At 39.3% G+C, this 18156-nt stretch overlaps 1 protein-coding gene across 2 annotated transcripts in view; it reads right to left on the bottom strand.

The window, feature by feature from the left end:
- Nucleotides 1–18156, bottom strand: part of LVRN (laeverin) — a 164618-nt gene that overhangs the window by 106905 nt on the left and 39557 nt on the right. The window contains exon 5 of one of the 2 annotated variants that reach the window (XM_082375681.1): nucleotides 14332–14994. The exons of the other annotated variant lie outside the window; for it this stretch is intronic. The gene's annotated coding sequence lies outside the window, so the exon portion shown is untranslated. The remainder of the gene's footprint in view (nucleotides 1–14331; nucleotides 14995–18156) is intronic. 2 annotated transcript variants of the gene reach the window in all.

Here is an 18156-nt window from a genome sequence, read left to right as displayed (position 1 = left end):
CTAGAAACAAATGACAATGAAAACACGATGACCCAAAACCTATGGGATGCAGCAAAAGCAGTTCTAAGAGGGAAGTTTATAGCAATACAATCCTACCTCAAGAAACAAGAAACATCTCAAATAAACAACCTAACCTTACACCTCAAGCAATTAGAGAAAGAAGAACAAAAAACCCCCAAACTTAGCAGAAAGAAAGAACTCATAAAGATCAGATCAGAAATAAATGAAAAAGAAATGAAGGAAACAATAGCAAAGATCAATAAAACTAAAAGCTGGTTCTTTGAGAAGATAAACAAAATTGATAAACCATTAGCCAGACTCATCAAAAAAAAAAGGCAGAAGATTCAAATCAATAGGATTAGAAATGAAAAAGGAGAAGTAACAACTAACACTGCAGAAATACAAAGGATCATGAGAGATTACAAGCAACTATATGCCAAAAAAATGGACAACCTGGAAGAAATGGACAAATCCTTAGAAAAGCACAACCTTCCGAGACTGAACCAGGAAGAAATAGAAAATATAAACAGACCAATCACAAGCACTGAAATTGAGACTGTGATGAAAAATCTTCCAACAAACAAAAGCCCAGGACCAGATGGCTTCACAAGCAAATTCTATTAAACATTTAGAGAAGAGCTAACACCTATCCTTCTCAAACTCTTCTAAAATATAGCAGAGGGAGGAACACTCCCAAACTCATTCTACAAGACCAGCATCACCCTGATACCAAAACCGGACAAAGATGTCACAAAGAAAGAAAACTACAGGCCAATATCACTGATGAACAGAGATGCGAAAATCCTCAATAAAATACAAGCAAACAGAATCCAACACCACATTAAAAGGATCATGCAGCATGATCAAGTGGGGTTTATCCCAGGAATGCAAGGATTCTTCAATATATGCAAATCAATCAATGTGATACACCATATTAACAAACTGAAGGAGAAAAACCATATGATCATCTCAATAGATGAAGAAAAAGCTTTTGGCAAAATTCAACACCCATTTCTGATAAACACCCTCCAGAAAGTAGGCATAGAGGGACCTTACCTGAACATAATAAAGACCATCTATGACAAACCCACAGCCAACATCGTTCTCAATGGTGAAAAATGGAAATGATTTCCACTAAGATCAGGAACAAGACAAGGTTGCCCACTCTCACCACTATTATTCAACATAGTTTTGGAAGTTTTAGCCACAGCAATCAGAGAAGAAAAAGAAATTAAGGAATCCATTTCGGAAAAGAAGAAGTAAGACAGTCACTGCTTGCAGATGACATGATACAATACATAGAGAATCCTAAAGATGCTACCAGAAAACTACTAGAGCTAATCAATGAATTTGGTAAAGTTGCAGGGCACAAAATTAATGCACAGAAATCTCTTGCATTCCTATACACTAATGATGAAAAATCTGAAAGAGAAATTGAGAAAACACTCCAATTTACCATTGCAACAAAAAGAATAAAATACCTAGGAATAAACCTACCTAAGGAGACAAAAGACCTGTATACAGAAAACTATAAGACACTGATGAAAGAAATTAGAGATGATACAAACAGATGGAGAGACATACCATATTCTTGTATTGGAAGAATCAACATTGTGAAAATGACTCTACTATTCAAAGCAATCTACAGATTCAATGCGATCCTTATCAAACTACAAATGGCATTTTTCACAGAACTAGAACAAAAAGTTGCACAATATGTATGGAAACACAAAAGACGCCGAATAGCCAAAGCAATCTTGAGAAAGAAAAACAGAGCTGGAGGAATCAGGCTCCTGGACTTCAGACTATACTACAGAGCTACAGTCATCAAGATAGCATGGTACTGGCACAAAAACAGAACTATAGATCCATGGAACAGGATAGAAAGCCCGGAGATAAACCCACACACATATGGTCACCTTATCTTTGATAAAGGAGCAAGAGTATACAACGGAGAAAAGACAGCCTCTTCAATAAGTGGTGCTGGGAAAACTAGACAGCTACATGTAAAAGAATGAAATTAGAACACTTCCTAACACCATACACAAAAATAAACTCAAATTGGATTAAAGACCTAAATGTAAGGCCAGACACTATAAAACTCTTAGAGGAAAACATAGGCAGAACACTGTATGACATAAATGACAGCAAGATCCTTTTTGACCCAGCTCCTAGAGAAATGGAAATAAAAACAAAAATAAACAAATGGGACCTAAGGAAACTTAAAAGCTTTTGTACAGCAAAGGAAACCATAAATAAGACGAAAAGACAACCCTCAGAATGGGAGAGAATATTTGCAAACAAAGCAACTGACAAAGGATTAATCTCCAAAATATACAAGCTGCTCATGCAGCTCAATATCAAAAAAACAAACAACCCAATGCAACAATGGGCAGAAGACATAAATAGACATCGCTCCCAAGAAGATATACAGATTGCCAGCAAACACATGAAAGGATGCTCAACATCACTAATCATCAGAGAAATGCAAATCAAAACTACAATGAGGTATCACCTCACACCAGTCAGAATGGCCATCATCAAAAAATCTGCAAACAATAAATGCTGGAGAGGGTGTGGAGAAAAGGGAACCTTCTTGCACTGTTGGTGGGAATGTAAACTGATACAGCCACTATGGAGAACAGTATGGAGGTTCCTTAAAAAACTAAAAAATAGAACTGCCATATGACCCAGCAATCCCACTACTGGGCATATACCCTGAGAAAACCATAATTCAAAAAGAGACATGTACCACAATGTTCATTGCAGCACTATTTACAATAGCCAGGACATGGAAGCAACCTAAGCGTCCATCAACAGATGAATGGATAAAGAAGATGTGGCACATATATGCAATGGAATATTACTCAGCCATAAAAAGAAACAAAATTGAGTTATTTGTAGTAAGGTGGATAGACCTAGAGTCTGTCATACAGAATGAAGTAAGTCAGAAAGAGAAAAACACATACTGTATGCTAACACATACATAAGGAATCTTAAAAAAAAAAAAAGTTCCTGAAGAACCTAGGGGCAGGACAGGAATAAAGACATAGAAGTAGAGAATGGACTTGAGGAAACAGGGAGGGGGAAGGGTAAGCTGGGACAAAGTGCGAGAGTGGCATGGACATATATACACTACCAAATGTAAAATGGATGGTTAGTGGGAAGCAGCTGCATAGCACAGGGAGATAAGCTCGTGCTTTGTGACCACCTAGAGGGGTGGGATAGGGAGGGTGGGAGGGAGATGCAAGAGGGAGGGGATATGGGGATATATGTATACGTATAGCTGATTCACTTTGCTTTACAGCAGAAACTAACACAACAATGTAAAGGAATTATACTCCAATAAAGATGTTAAAAAAAAAAAGACAGGTTAGAAAAATAAAAGGATTTTACAAAATAAATAATGAGATCATTAAATAAACACTTAAAATAATCATTAGTAAGATAGAGGTAAAAATTGATTTAAGAATAGAATTTTAACCTATAATGGAAACGAACCTGAAAAAGAATATATATACATATATATGTGTATATATATGTACATATAACTGAAACACTTTATTGTATACCTGAAACTAACACAGTATTGCAAATCAACAATACCTCAATTTAAAAAAATAAGAATTTAAAATTTTTAAACATTTTAACAGTAAAAATAAAGAATAAGTATATAAAAATAAAGGAAAACAAGACAGAAGCAGGAAGACAAAGACGAAAGAGATAGACGTCAAGCTAAATTAGTAATAGATGTACGGAAGGGAATAACCATCTAAACTACCACAAAACGTTCAGAGGCAATACAGACACAGTTTTCCCCATTTGCCTTGATAGCAAGAAGTCTATTATCTCCATAGTAAAGCTTTCTTCTACCTAGCACCTCCCAAACCCTTCCCCACTACCAAGGAGTGCAGGAACTCTTCCGGCATTTACCCAATCAAAGGGTAACCTTGTTTCAAAAACTGTTTGAAATGACTCTATCTCCAAGCAGAATTTTCTGAAAATTCTCAGTGATGGAAGGTAGGTGGGGAGGCCACACCTGAAGTAGAGAGAGAAAAAGGTCTGATTAACTCCACCACTGGTGGTGCTTTTGCTGTCGTATGAGGTTGCTGTTAAAAACTGGTCCTTGCATATATACTGTCCATTCTCCCAAGGTGTCTTATTTACGTAGATCCTTGCACAGGCCACTCTGGTTCTTTGAGAGTGGAGGAGCTCAGCTGGGCCCCATGCTGGGTTCCCAAGATTGCAACTCTTAGGGGTCAGCTCTTCCACCTCCCATACAAGGCACCATCAAGTGCCCCAGTAGCACTGGGTCAAGCATAACAGCAACTCCAGGGAGTCATCCCTCAAGGCTTCTAAAGGAGGCCATCCTGCTTGATTCCAAAATGCCACATTTATCCTTCCAGAGGGGTGACCTCTGTGACTTGGTTGATGTTCTGGCACTTCTCTCTCTGGAGAAGAGGAAACTAAATCACAAATTGAATTCATATGCAGGTGCCTTGACAGAATATCCATTCCTCTAATATTATGGAATACATTCTAAGATATTGACACACAACACAAAACAGATAAGTCCTTGATATAAGAATATAAGAAGTCTTAACATAAGAATATAATATAATGTAAGTCCTTTATATAATATAATATAAAAGCAGAATAGAAAAAGAAAAACGAAAACAAAATTAGCAAAACCCAGCTATAAGCAGGTCAGTAGTCTCATCTCTTCTGGAATTCCTACTTTACTACTTCTCCCTATTTTTGGGTCCTTCATGCCCAGGAAGGAAGAGCCAGAAAGAGAGAGTATTTTCCCCTGGAGCCCGTGTTGAGGTCCATGGTCACATCACACGAGTCATTGCTCTTCAGAACCAGGAGTCCCTGTGACTAGAGTTGTAGGGCACACCCTGCCCACACATAGCTCAGCATCATTAGACTGGCATATCATCACATCACAGAATCCAAAACCAGATAATAAGCCACCGTTGGAGTTACTTGCTGAGATGGTGATCATCACAAACCAACTAATTGGAAAACCAGTGTTTTGTCCCGTGCCTCACAAGGGGGTGCTATTTCCCACTGATTGCATTTGGACATACTGAGGAGACTTTGAAAAAGCACTGATGGGTCCTTCCCCTCATATATAGAGAGAGTAATAGACTTTTTTTGTACCTCTATTATATATTTCAAGAAGAATAAAATGAACTACCTTCTTCAATAATTAAGTGTGCAGAGTCTGCTGGGAATGATGTTGTTTTACTTGCCATTTTACGTATCTGTGAAGAGGCATGGGAAGAACTGATTTGAGGATAGCCTATTTTTCTTTTATAATGTTTTTCTATGTTAAATGAAGTACACTCACATTGCGGACAATTAGAAAACAGAACAGGAAAAAAGTGTCCCTCATACTATCGTATATCATTATGAACATTTTGGGGTGTTTCCTTCCAACTATTTTCCTAGCTACCCACTAGGAAAAAAAAAACAACTATGAACACATAGTATATACAGTAGAGTCCTTTTTTATTTAATTTAAATCATATTATGAGCATTTCCTCATATTACTATCTATTTTCACAAGGCTTATTTTATTTTTAATATCTGTATAATAGAATTTTTGTTTACGTAACCATTCTCCTATTATTGTACATTTAGATTATTTCTAAAAGTTTATAATTACAAGAAAAGCTAAGGAGTGGTAAATCAGATATAGATCTAGTTCCAAAATTATATTACTTCCCTAGGAATGATACTCAGGAGTAGAACTACAGGGTACTACAATGTGACCATTTCTATGTTTCTAAATGAATGTCACTAAATTGTCTTCCAGCTAGGGGTGGAATTCAAAATATTTAACACCTAGTATGGACACAGGCCAATCAGAACAGACTTCCACTGTCAATAACCTGTAAAAGAGCCTTGGGGCACACGAGCAGAATATTAATGTGCTTATGCTAATTTACAGGGCCACCAAATTATACCCTAAACAGCATTATTACCATTTATATATTTAAAAACCTCTAACCAAAAAGAGAGATCCCTCATCTTTTTTTCATCAATACTATTTTAAGGTTTAATGTTCAACCTTATTGGTAAGGTTGAAGTTTTTTTTTCCTCATTCCAAACGGATTCTTTTAGAAATTAACTCTTCATTCCATTTCTTTGCACATTTACTTATTGGAGTCGTAATGTTTTATTTACATATCAGAGAGGCCATATTGCACAGTGGTTAAGAGAGCAGCCTCTGAAGTTAGATGGACAGGGGTTTTGCTCCTCAAACTATGGCTAAGTGACATTGGACTAGTGTTTTAGTCAGCTCAGGCTACCACAACAAAATACCATAGACTAGGTAGCTTAGACAACAGAAATTTATTTCTCACAGTTCTGGAGGCTAGAATTTGAGATGATATCAAAATCATGTAGGCTTGAAAAAAGGATTTTTATACCCTAATGCACACCACCAGTTCAGTAGCACAAACTGATCATACACATTATATCTTCTTGTTCTCCAAACACACATACACAAGAATGAGAGAAGGGAAGAGTGGATGAAAAATTTCAACAAATTTTTGGAACACTTCAAGAAGCTGAGGAAGCAAAAACCCAAAAGCCTGCAGAAGAGAAGAGTAATGAGAAGCAAGGGAATCCACCTCCACAGAACCCCAGAAAGGCTTGGGATTTGGAAGTATCTGTTTCCATGGAAGGTGCAGATATGATGTGAGAATTAAAAAAGGGGCTTGGTTGAACACAGAACAATTCAACTCCCCACACATCCGTTTACTCACTCTTTACAGCCCAAAGACTTCACATTCCTGTCCCCACTCCACCTCCACACATACACATAAGGAACTGCAGGTTTATTCTTTGGAAGAATTGAACTGAAGTGGCTCTGACTTAAGACACTGCACCCAGCAGAAGGCAAGGGTAAGCCACAGGAAGACTCAACACAACCAAATTGAACTCCAGACATTCCTCTAATTGTAGCACATGGGAATTTCTTCCTTCCAGTTACACAGTTCACAGACCCGAGATTCTTCCTTGACACTTTCTTTTACACTTGACATCCATTTTATCAGGAAATTCTGTTGACTCTATTTTTAAAATAAATCCAGAACCCAACTACTCTTTACCACATTTATTGCTGCTACCCTGGTGAAAGCCACCATCTCTCTCTCTACTAGATTACTGGAATAGCCTCCTAACTCGTCCTCTCACTTCCAGTATTGCTCCCTATAATCTATGCTCAACACAAGTGCCAGAGTGATTCTTCAAAATCTGAAGTCAGACCTTGTCACTCTTCTCCTTCAAACCTTAAATGACACCCCCCTGTACTCAGTAAAAGCTTCCCATTACCCACAAGACCTTCTTTTTACCTCTTTGATCTCCCCTCCTTCTATTTTCTCCTCAGTCACTCTCCTGCTGCTATATGGACTTCCTTGCTATTCCTCTAACATGACAGACCTGCCTCTACCTCAGGGCCTTTGCACTGGCAGTTCCTTGCAACTAGTCTGCTTCAGCCTTGTCCCAGATATTCTGTGATATATATACACAAATACTATGCCTTTTTATATAAGGGACTTGAGCACCCATGGATTTTGGTATCCTGGAACCGAGTCCCCACAGATACCTAGGGATGACTGTACTGGTGACCAGCATAATTAATTGGAAAACAGTAACGAAAACAAAAACTCAAGACGCCCACCAAGGTACTTCATTGTGAATTTCAGAGCATCTAAAAAGGACAATCTTAAAAAGCCTCCAGAGAGAAAAATCCAAATAAACAGGAATCAGGATGGCATCAGATTTATCACAACATTGTGAGTTTCTTCAAAATTCTCAGTGAAAATTATTTTCAACCTAGAATTCTTTACCCAGCCAAAATGTCAATCAAGTAGGAAAGCAAACTAAATATCTAAAACTCTCAGATATGCAACGACTTAGAAAACTCACCTCCCATGCACTTTCTTAGGAAGCCAATGAAAGATGTGCTTTCCCACACACTGAAGAAAGATGAAGACATGGGGCTCAATAAACCATGGATCCGTCATCCCTGGGGGTGAGAGCTATGCAGCAGACCTAGAGAGAAAGCTGTCCAGGAGGGTGGGGGGCTGTGTTATTTCCAGGCTAAGGTGAGATGTGGGAGTGATGGTGGGATTATCTGAGATACTTTATTTTTTGACAAACATTTTTGCCACAAGTTTTACTGATCATTGGATCCTTTTAAGAAAATTGCAACGCATATATGGCAACAAATGGATACAAACAAATGAAAAAAAACAAGGCAATTATTAACACCAGGAAGAAGGAAAAAATTATCTCAGAACAGAAATACATTCACGACTACACTATCGGTTTAGCAGTGAATAACGTGCATATCAATCGTTGCTGATATAAATTTAACTGTGGCATAACCATATTAGGAGGATGGGAAGAAAAGACTGAAAGGTGATACTGTAGAAGACAGCTTAATTCCTAATTCGATGTAATAGAATGTCAAAAGATACTTTCTAAAATTGATAATCAAAAATAGCTGTCTATGCATAATATTTAGAAATACGGAAGTATAGTCAAGAAGGAAAAGTTAAAGCAGGTTCAGGGATGGGTGGAGAGGGTGTGGTAGAAGATTGCTGTTTTACATGATAAGCTTTTCAACATTGGTTGATTTTTTTTCTAATGTGTACACATTACTTTGGTAAAAATATGAATTAATTTCAAAAGTAAGTACATAAATGCATACAAGTGATGCATACTCATTAAGTGTATAAAATAGCCAAAAGGGGGGTGGGGAAATCAACCATAGTTTCATAACCCAAAACAATCACTGTAAGACTATTGTATTTGTTTCATCTTTTATAAAAAGAGCATTATAACTATATTTTTATACAATTTAAATCTTGCCCCCCCCCTTTTTTTACTTTATATCATTCGAAAGCAATTTTTATCAACAATTTTACCAGCTGCATAACATTCCTCTGATCTGCATCCCTACTGATTCTTAGTCCTCACATGGACGGCAAAGACATCTCGAAAAAAGAGATGACTGAGGGAGTAGGGGGCTCCTTTTTAAAAATTAAAACCTTGCAACAGGGGAAAGCCCTTTTGAAACCTCAATCCAAACTAGCTCAAGTGAAAAGGGAAACTTATTGGCTCATGGAACTGGAAAGGGTAGGGTATCACTCCAGGCACTGCTAGGTCCAGGGCTCAAACAACATCGTCAGGACTGGATTTCTCCTTCTCTCCATCCTCAGCAACATTTGCTCTCGTAGTGAGCTCTTAATTGGTTCTTCCTCATAGTTGCAAGATGAGAGCAGCCGTTTCAGCCTTTCCTCTTCCCAGGAAGGCCTCTTTCCCTGGCCTCCAGCCCTAGAGACAGCTGGTGGTTGGATTCATGAAGCTTTGTGGACTCGCCATGTGGTACAAGGAATACACAGTGGGAGCTCAGGGGTGTACGCGGGGTGGTCGGCAGTGAAAGAAACACCCCAACATATCATGGCCGATTTGTATTTTCTTCTGCTTACTTATCTCTATCTTACCATTTTGTTACCATTAAACAAAACAAAACAGGAGAAGGTAACATGGCTGGGCAGGTTGGTAACACTATAAACTCATGATGACCAGCCTCTGCTGGATTCTCAGTCCTACCATTTTTCTCTGTCTTGCATGGTCACTGTCTACCACAACTATTTTCACACATTCTCCACTCTCCTCACTTACAACCCTCCGCCTCCCCGTTACCGCCTACTTTACAGTGAAAATAGAAATGATCACCTGGGAACCGCTTCAACTTTCCATACCAGCCTGACTTACCTGCGCCCTCACTCATCTTTTCCTCTGCCCTCCAGACACAGCAAATAACATGTGCTTCTGATCGAAAGTCCGTCCATCCACTTATGCTCTGAATCTTACTCTCTCATGTTTCCTTAGAACTCTGGTGCTATCTATTAATCTCATTCTCTCGGTCCCACTCTCTTACCTCGCCCTGGCCGTATCATTTTTCTTCCCATTTAAACATGCTCAAGTCTGCACTTTAAAAAAAAGAGAGCTATTCCCTTGGCTTCCTGTGTCCCTGCATTTATTATACTATCTCCTCTGCCTTAGAGCAAAGCTTCTTTAAAAAGTTATGCGCTGTCTGTATTTTCTCACCTGTTACTCACTCTCCAAATTACCTCATTTGAAATTCCAAACCCATCATCTCCTGAAACTGCTTACTCCCCGGTCACTATTACGTGTGTAGTGCTGAATCTAAAGTTCTCACCTCACTTGGCCTCTCTGTAGCAGTCGTCATAGTCGGCTACTCTCTTCTGTTGACCCCTGGGACCCAGCTAGCTCTCCTTGGTTTCTTCCTCTGTGGCCCATCTTGATACCTTTGCTCAACCTTCTTTTCTCTCCAAATATTAAATATAGGAGTTCCTCAAGCCTTGGTCCTGGGCCCTATTGCCTTCTGATTCTGTGCTCTGCCTCCCAGAGTGATGCCACTCTGCCCCATAGGTCCAAAGATCCCACACCTTTGATGAAACCTACATTTGTGCCCGGTGTCTGTCGTCTTGATCCGTGTCCCCACCTGCTCCATCTTCACTAACTGTCTCACAGTCTCCTCAGCCTGAACTGGACTTGTTCTTTCTCCCAACCTCTTGCTCCCACATCTGCTCCTCTTCCAGTGTTTCCTATCTTGGGAAATGACATCACCACTCCCACCCCTAGTTGTTCAAGCCAGAAAATTGGGAGTTAGCCATGCTTCCTCCCTCTTCCTCATTTCTCACATCCAATCAATCACCAAATTTGGGTAGTTATCCATGTTTTCCCTTCTTCTGCACTCCTTACATCCAAGCAATTGCCAAGTTTTATCTGTTTTGCCTCCAAAACAGCTCTCTAATTTTCTCTCTATATATACCCTTCCTGGCCAGGATAACATCACCTCTGACCTGGAGAACTGCAAAAGCCTCTTAACTGGTCTCTTGGTGTGTGATTGCTTGTTTGAGGCGTATTTTATCCACTTGGATGGACTGTTTACTCCATAAAGGCAAAGATAAAGACTGTCTTATTCACCACTTTATTTACAATTCCTATTTTACAACTTGGCATAGTATATGCCTAATAAATCTTTTATAAAATTAGTGAAGGAATATAAGATTCTTGAACTAAAATCAACTACTACATCACTTCAAGCCAACACATCTTTCACTCAATGCAAAATCCAAACGCAAGTATCTCCCAGTTGTGATAAAAATAGGTGTCACAGATTTAGGTGCTCTGCTAGCCAGCAGCCATATGAATATATTTTCAGGACCTGGAGACAGAGGGGACGAGAAGCCATGTGACTGGCCTGCATCACACAGCTGGTTGGTGGAGGAGTAATTACTAGAGCTCCAAGTTTCTGGCTCCCATTCAAGTGACTTTTTTCCACATTGCCACAGACAGGACCTATTAACACAGCATCGTACATAAAATGAATCTCACTGTCCTAACAAGTTTATTTATCTAGCTTTCCCTGGAAACCCTGGAATTTTTTGTAGGTTATAACCATAGTTCATGAGGAGCAGCAGATTATAAAATGGTAGGGGTGGGAATAGAAGCTAGCACCCTGAGAAGTAAGGAGATTACAGAGCCATCAAACATCATACTTGCAAATATTCTGGAGCAAATTAAGTTACATGCAAACAGTTCAGTACCTTCATAATTCATTTGACAAATATTTATTGAGCTCCTACTGAATGTCAGGCATTGTTGTAGTCGCTAGGGACGTAGCAGTGAACAGAATAGCCAAAGTCCTGCCCTCAAGAAGATGACATTCTGTCAGGGGAAATAGACAGTAAACAAGCAAACAAATCAATAATATTGGGTAGTAATATATGTTTTAGAGAAATAAGAAGTCAGTAAAGGAAGAGAGTGGTGGAAGTGGGGCAGCTGCCATTTTAGACAGAACAGCTAGAGAAGATCTCTCTGAAGAAGTAACACTTGAACAAGTGAGAGAGCAACCATACAAAGATCTGGGAGGAAAGCATTCCAGGCAGAAGGAGCAGTAAGGACCCTGAGGCAAGAGTGTGCTCACTGAGTTTGAGAAACAGCAAGGAATGTGGCTGGAATAGAGTGAGAAGCGAGGGGAGATGGCGCAGTGGGCTGCCAGGGCTGGATCATCCAGGGCAAGGTAAGGACTCCGGATTTTCTTCTCTTTGTGACAGGAAGCCAGTGCAAAGTTGCAAGCAGGGGAAGGATGTAATCAGGTTCTGTTTTGAAAGGATCACTCCGCTGCTGATGGAGACCAGTTAGGAGACCATCTCAAGACAACACATGATGGTATCTTGGACTATGATAGTATCAGTTGAAAGTGCTGAGAAGTGGTTAGATTTTGGTTACATTTTGAAAGTGGAGTCAAAAGGATCTGCTAATGGGAGGATGTGTGGAATATGAGTGAAAGAGACGAGCCAAGACTGACTCCAAAGCTCTGACCTGAGAAACAGGATAAATGGAAGAGCCATTTATTGACATCCAGAATTCTTGGCAAGGATTAGGCATGTGAAGGAAAATCAAGGGTTCTGTTTAAATCATCGATTTTGATATGCCAATTGGATACTCAAATGGAGATAATGAGTAGGCTGTCTGGAATTTAGGGGAGACATGGGGACTATACATATAAATCTGGGAGTTATCAATATTTGGGATCTTTTTATGGCTTTGGCCATGTAACTGGGTGAAATAATCTAGGAAAGATGTATGCATGGAGAAGAGATTGTACACTCCAGTATTCAGACTTTTATAAGATGAGGAAAATTCAACAAAGGACACAAAGGAAAAGAGGATGTCAGTGAAGGGGAAAACAAGATGAGTGTAGAGCCCTGGAACCCAAGTAATGAAGTGTTTTGAGAAGGACAGAGGGAACAGCTGTGTTAGATGTGCTGAAGGGTTAAGGCAGGTGAGGACATGGATTTAGCTACAGCACATAGCGTCTGAGCATAATCCCATAATTGACTTCAGAAGTAAAGGATTTCAGTTCTTGAAGAACCTTAGAAATCAACCCCTAATTTTAAATGTGAGAAAATCAAGACCCAGATGAAGTGATTTGTCGAAGTAACAGAGTTAATTTGCTATAACCAGATCTCCTGATCCTGTGCTTTTTCTAATATATCACTACTCTACCTTCCAGATATTCAAAATGATTACCCTGAGTCATCCACATCCAAGTCAAAAAAGATTTAGCTATATTCTGTCTACTTGGCTTAAGGAAGCTGAAAATGTTAAGATTTCCTCACAGAAATAGTTAAGAGTTTGGAAAAAAAAAGTTTTCTTGGTTCTTGCCTACAAAATTTATTTGAGTAGAGCAGCTTGTTTTCTGGCCATACCCAATAAATTACAAGGTATTGTTTAAAGAAAAGAGCTGCAAATTTGATGAACAATTTTAAACAGTTCTGCTTTTTCCTCTATGTTCCACTCTATTTCCATGGAAATTACATCCACTAGCATAGAATCAGCTTCAAGAATGTTATTACTAAGATCAAGAATAATTTCCAAAAACTAGAAGACTGGGGAAGATGAAATTATTGTATATAACTGAAACATTCAAATACAAATCAAATCTGTCTTTCAAAATAAAACCAAAGCTCTATGATTTCCTGTGCTTTTTGTCTATAACTATGTAACCAGTTTTCCAACTATTATCCGGTGGCTTTATAACTCCTATTATAAGGCTGACTGTTGATTTACATTGCAGGTTATTAAAGCTTTTAGGTTTAGATAGTAAGGTTCATTTTACCCTACCCCGTTTTCAGCATAGTATAAATTCACCATTGCGTCCAACAGTCTTTTTCTTTTTGGGACTCAGGTTAGCTTTCCTGACTGTTCAGATAGGCTTGAGTTAGCAAGAATTAAAATTGTTAGAGCTGTACTGAGGCACTTAGTCCGCCATGCTGTTTGAAAGGTGCAGGTGCATCCAATCTTACAAAAGAGATGTTCAGATACTTCTGCATTGCCACGAACACATTACATTAGAGAAATATGTTGTCTTTAAAAAAACCTTTTTTGGGACTTCCTTGGCGGTCCAGTGGTTGGAACTCCGCGCTCCCAATGCAGGGGACCCAGGTTCGGTCCTGGTCAGGGAACTAGATCCCGCATGCTGCAACTGAAGATCCCGTGTGCCGCAACTGAGACTGGACGGAGCCAAATTAATTAATTAATTAAAAAAAAAAACACCTTTTTTGTCATAGAAGCCTTTCTACCTAATCTTTTAACTTCCTTTACCATTTCTCTTTGCATCTTCAGAACCATTCTGCTTATTTATTAATATTGGGAAAGAACATTTCAATGAAACAAATAAAAATTTTCAAGTGCACAGAATATACTCACTTTTTGAAATGAAGGTAACTTCTTGCTATTTTCAATTCTTTCATTCTCCATGTTGATCTTCTTGAACTGATCTCAGCCTTCCTTGAAGTTATCTGATTGCATGGTCTGTCTCAGCCTTTCTCCTCTGTCTCCAGTTACAGTATCAGCTCCACTATCTGCAGGGGTCGAGTTGGCTTTCTGTCACATAGTTCATCTGAAAGGGGCAGCTTACAGTATTCTATATTACCACAGGGGGCAAGAAACATACAAATGTTGTGTTCCTTGGCCCTTATAAGGGGGACAGTAGTCTTAACCACTGAAGCCTGGACAGTAAACAGTAGCAACTGATGATATTTAAAAGGACAAGTTAGATTTTGCATCTTTTCTGTGGAAGTTTAAAAAAATTGCCTCAATTAGACAACTCATGCAGTTTGTGGGAACATGACAATGTTACTAGTGACATCATTTATGTTGGTCTTTGCCATCCTGCTTAATTCTACCCAGGATCAGCCAGCCAGCCTGGCATCATTCTATCTCAACAGGGCTGCTCCCTTCCCTCTGTTCTTACCCGTCCCCCAATAGCTGCTACATGGGAAACTGATTCTCCTCCAGTTCTTCTGGGATGTAACGTGAAGTTTACAAGGAGAGGGGCAGCAGCTGGTTCAGCTGGACCATAATGAAAGTCTAGGAGAAGCAAGATGAAAATAAGAAAAATAAAATGTTTTTCGTTTTTTTAAGAAAAAAACACACAAAAGGAGAAAACATCTCAGCAGAGAGACCCTGGTAAAAAGCAGTTTGCTCCACTGGCCAGTGGTATAGCTTGAGAGAAATTTTGCCACAAGCATTTGCTAACTACTGAATTTAATTAAAGTAACCTTGGTGACCAAAACCACAGTCTACTATTAAAGGTTTGTGTGTAAAGTACTGGAACGGAGATCGGTATTTTATAATAACATACTTTTTAAAAGAAGAAATTATAAATATGGGAAAAGGGTAGCTGCTGCTGTCTTTGCCAGGGCGAGTTTCCTCTACTAACCCCTCTAAAGCAGTTTCCTTCTTTCCTGAGAACTGGAAATTTCACTAGATCTTCTTTAGATGCAACTCTACATTTACTTATCCTTTCAGAAATACTTATTGATTACCTCTTATACATACTAGATTCTGGGCTAAGGAAGTTAAGACACATACCCAAATAATTATAATACAAGACAGAAGGTGATGAAGTGCCATCAGAGAAATGTGAACTCTCCTCAAAGCAAAGAAGGTACAAATGTACAAGGCGCTCAGCGGAGAAGAGCCCTCACTGGCTGCCAGGCCGATGGCATGAGAGGGCTTACTGCACAATAGCGAAGGGCACATATTCAAGCACCAACCTGGCTCCTCCATTAATCAGCTTCTCCCTGGGACAGTTTTCAGCCTTCTCAATGATACAATTTCCTCATGCATAAAAAGGAGACAAGATGCTACTTACTTCAGAGGGTGATAGGTGAATATTAACTGAAATCATCTAGATGAAGAGATTTGCACAGTGCCTGGTCCATAGCAAGGGCTGAAGAAACATTCATACTAGTACTATTGTGCTTGATGTATCTGTTAGGATTATCAGGTTTAATCAATAAAGTGTGGCTTTGGCTAATATAGGCAAATAAACAAATGAAAAGGAATGTGTTGGTAATTTAAGGGGATAGCTTATAGCCTCAAGAAAAGAGTTAGATATAAAGCAGAAACTAACACACCATTGTAAAGCAATTATACTCCAATAAAGATGTTATAAAAGGAAAAAGAAAAGAGTTAGAGAATCAGATCATGCACGAGACAGGAATTCAAGGCTGAGTCAGGGATCTACGTCATAGGAATGAATGAAGAGTCTTTGTAGGAGACCACTGTCACCATTTTTCAATCTGAATATCACTTGGCTCAGATTCCAGGGAGAAAGTACAAGTCTGGCCTACATGTTGGACACATGACTAGCCACACCCACCTCTTGGACAGGGGAAGGAAGGGTAAAGACTCAGAGAAGACTTCTTAGAAGCTGTGGTATTTCTTGGTCAAGGGGAAGAAAAGAGGGGACATTCACAGTGAGAACTCTAAGGCCCAGGAGGTAACACTGAGCAGCAACATCACTGCTCGTGGGAGGGTGGCATCTGCCTAAAGATGTGGTCAGGGAGAGGGGAGATTGTGGTGAGGTGAATAGGTAGGGCCAGATTTTTCAGGGGTACCTGGAAAGCCAACAAGAGGGGTTCAGACTTGGTGTGACAGGAACTTAGAAGTCACTGAAGGGATCTGAGGAAGATTGAACATAGGTTAATGTACATTTCTCATATAGAGTTTGGCATGGTTAAGTAGTGTAATTCGGAAAGGGGAGAAAAGAAAGCAGTTTAGACTCCAGAATTCTGCATGAGGTCATGAAATTCTAGACTAGGGTGGTGATATTGGGAAGGGACAAAAAGGTCTAGGCAAGAAATATGCTACCTTTTTTCAGAGAAAAACAATGTTTCAAAAGTGAACAGGATAGCTAGAATCAAATAGACAATAACAAGAGTTGGAGAGGATGTAAAGAAAATGGAACCCTCCTACACTGCTGGTGGGAATGGAAGATGGTACAGCTACTTTGGAAAATAGTCTGGCTGCTTCTCAAATGATTAATCTCAGAGTTACTATATGACCCAGCAATTCTACTCCTCAATATATGCCTAAGTAAAATTAAAACATATATGCACACAAACAGTTGTACACGAATGTCTGTAACATCATTATTCATGACAACCAAAAAGTGGAAACAATTGAAATGTCCATCAGCTTATGAATGGATAAACAAAATGTGGTATATCCAGACAATGGAATATTATTTGGCCATAAAAAGGAATGACGTACTGATATATGCTACAACACAGATGAAACTTGAAAACATTAGGCTAAGTGAAAGAAGCCAGTCACAAAAACCCACATACTGCATGATTTATTCATATGAAAGTCCAGAATAGGCAAATCTATAGAGACACAAAGAGTAGTGGTTGCTTAGGGCTGGGGGGTGGGAGGGACAGGAATGGGAGAGTACAGAGGTGATAGCTTAAGAGAACAGTTTCTTTTAGAGGTGTCGAAAGTGCTCTAAAATTGACTGTGGTGATGGTTGCACACATATACAACTATCTTAAAAACCTCTGAAATGTACATATTAAATGGGCAAATTGTACAATATCCAATAAAACACTTAAAAAAAAGTCATCAGGATGTGGCAATTTAGTATAATGGGGAATGAAGCAGAAGAATGATCTATGATCTACGATAGCAACCTACTTGGGTCAGTGGGAGACTGTAGTATAATGACAAAGAGAAGGAAGACAGAAGGAACCTGGTTGGGTGGCAGAAAGAAATACTGCATCACCTGATACACATGTTGAGTCTGCAATGACTGTGAAAGAGCCATGGAGGTTATGAAAGTGACCAGGAAACAAAGGGTGTGAGAATGCTCTTGGGCCAGCTAAAGTCCCTGTTCCTGGGGACCTGGGCTTGTTTTAGAATGACAGAGGAATGCATCAGACCAGATTTCAAAAAGGCTGCAAACTCTGCACAAGTTTAGACATAGAAGAAAGATTTTCATTTTCTTCACAGGGCTAGATGGCAGGTTATGAATAATATAATGTTGCTGTTATTACAATACTGTCTTGAATTCTGTCTGTTGACTGCAGGTCCTGGCTGGCTCATCTCAGTGCCTGCATTCCGCACCCCAGCTAGCTCACTGTCCTGCACTTAAGGACTACTCAATAATTCTTAGTAATTTCAAGTTTAGATTTTCACTTCACTTCTACCAAACATTTGAAACATAAAGATAGTCCATATCATCAG

The sequence above is a fragment of the Balaenoptera borealis genome (assembly GCF_965194805.1).
Source record: "Balaenoptera borealis genome assembly, chromosome: 2".
NCBI classification, from domain to species: Eukaryota; Metazoa; Chordata; class Mammalia; order Artiodactyla; family Balaenopteridae; genus Balaenoptera; species Balaenoptera borealis.
The sequence above is the reverse complement of the archived record's forward strand: the minus strand, read 5'-3'. Positions and strand labels throughout refer to the sequence as shown.